The following is a 2,558-nucleotide window of genomic DNA, read 5'->3' as shown; positions in this document are numbered from 1 at the left end:
CGCACCGGCCACCTCCCCGGTCGCCCCCCGCACCGGCCCTCCTCCACCGAGAGGTACTCCTCCCTCCTTCCGCCTCCTCCCTCCCTCCCTAGTTATAGTTATTAGAGAGTAGTTAATTATTTTGAATCCTAGTTGAAAAAATGTAGGTTCTTAGAATAATGTAGGTGTCTTAGTTGAATTTTTAGGTGCTTTAGTTAAATTTGTAGGTGTTTTAGTTAAAAATGTAGGTTCTTAGAATAATGTAGGTGTTCTTAGAATAATGTTGAATTTGTTTTAAGTGTATTTAAAAGAGTTTTAGGTGTTTTAGTTGTTTTAGGTGTAGTTAACAGAATTTTAGGTGGTTTAGTTGTTTTAGGTGTGGTTAACAGAATTTTAGGTGTTTTACTTGTTTTAGGTGTAGTTAACAGAATTCTAGGTATTTTTTTAGTTAAAGCATTTGTTGTTATTTTTTTAGTTAAAGCAATTTTTCCTGTTATATGCAAATTTGCAGTGGACATGTCATATTTTGAGCATGTCACATTTTGGACATGTCATATTTTTCCGAGTGGCCTATGTTTTGCCAGAAATGTCGATTCGTTTACGTTCTGGCAAATTTCAGGCGCTCGATTGGTCCTGCTTTTAGCAAAGGTCATGCCAAATTTTGCTAAGTGTTTATTAATTTTGTTTTCATAGTTAAGCATTTTGTTCTCGACGTCGACGATGCCTATCCCGCATCCTCGTCGTCGACTCGGAGCTTTTTCTGGTGAGCCGAGGGGCCATGTCCGGGACTGGGCTTCGCCGGGCTGGTACTGGGTTGTGCTACCTTCTGGTGAGCGCAGCTTAGTGAGGAGCCAGCCCATCGTCGACCCGGAGCTTCTTTGGTGGCGGTCACGTGGGCCTGCATCGGTGGAGAGGATTGAGTCCCCCGCGCAGGTGGTGCAACACCGTGTCATGGAGGAGAACGCGCACGTCCAGCGCTACTTGGTTGAGTTGGCGAATGGCCGGTTCTCCAATACCTGGCAGTTTCTTTGGGGATCTCACCGGAGCTATGATTCGGTGATGGTTCCTTCTCTTTGGGTGTCCACCGCGGCACATTGAACCTAGAGGAGCTATTATTCGAGATGTATTAGTGATATTATATGATGATCTCTTTGCTACAAACTACTATATATGTATTCGATGATGGATTATTAATTACCTATCAGTTATTTGCTTATTGAATGCAAAAGATATGTATTCATGATGGATTATATGATGATCTTTGCTACAAACTACTACAAACTACAAATTTTAGTTGTTTTAGTTGTTATATGATGATCTTTGCTACAAACTACTACAAACTACAAATTTTAGGTGTTTTAGTTGTTATATGATGATCTTTGCTACAAACTACTATATATGTATTCGATAATGGATTATTAATTACCTATTAGGAAATGTCTGACAACGAAATGGAATTTGCTATGTGCGTTTACTGCGAAGATAAGCGCAGTATGTGCGACAGGCCTCACCTGGTAGAAGGTCGGCGCTTCAGCATCAAGCTCCAAGAGACCTTCGATGTTGATACGGTACGCAATGATGACAAGTGTTTTTTGTTATTTTTGCACGACTTCTCTGCTTCTTCAACGTGTAATTTCCGTCTTTTACAATTCGACTAGCTTATCCCATGCCATGCAAGACGCTATGTCTTGGAGAAGATGGGGTTTGAAGATCATGAAAGCACAGAGACAAAGATAATTCAACTAAGGACCCATCATGGTTATGATTTTGCTGTAAGACTATACAATTCTGTGAACTCATCCAATTTTGGTTTCCCAAATTGGGAAGCCCTTTCCAAGGCGTATGATTTTCATGAGGGTATGCTTCTCACCTTCGGTCTTGGTGATCCTGACATGGACGAAAATGATATGACCATGTGGGTCCTTGTTGACACGCTTCCAGTTCTATCGTTGTGTGAGTTTCTTAAACATATTTACTAAGTAATTTATATTGGTTATTTCAAAATATTTGACAGCTTATTTCCATTGACAGCTTATTTTCATTCTTCAAAAAATGTACGGAAGATGGTAGACAGAACCTACTACTACAATGATGAAGCACAATTAACTTATAAGGACAAAGATGGTCTGATCACATTTTTTACTGATCTTGAGAATTACAATAGCTATTATCGAATTCCTCAAAATTATGGTCCATATGTGCCACTAGTGCACGCGGTGTGCTACGGTAACATCAATGGAGATATCATGATAAGATTTTGTACTATTACGACATCCGTGCATCTTTTGCATAATTTTTTTTAAACTAAACTACATTGCTAACGACAAAGTTATTACTATGTTTTTGAACAGAAAATCCCAATGGATTGTGTGCCTCATCTGATGTTGCCAAGAGGTCGCGTTGATGTTATGAGCTTACGGCCACCACGGCCAGGTCAGCCACAGTATCCACATCACTCATGTCCATACCGGATTTCTAAAAGCGAGGAAGCCATGATAAAAAGATTGGAAAAAATGTTTCAACCATCGTAGAGAGCTACTTTGAAGCAACATTGTTTGTAGGCCAAGACTTGGAGACAG

Source organism: Triticum dicoccoides, unplaced genomic scaffold, assembly GCF_002162155.2.
Source record: "Triticum dicoccoides isolate Atlit2015 ecotype Zavitan unplaced genomic scaffold, WEW_v2.0 scaffold103946, whole genome shotgun sequence".
NCBI classification, from domain to species: Eukaryota; Viridiplantae; Streptophyta; class Magnoliopsida; order Poales; family Poaceae; genus Triticum; species Triticum dicoccoides.
Note: the sequence above shows the minus strand (reverse complement) of the source record.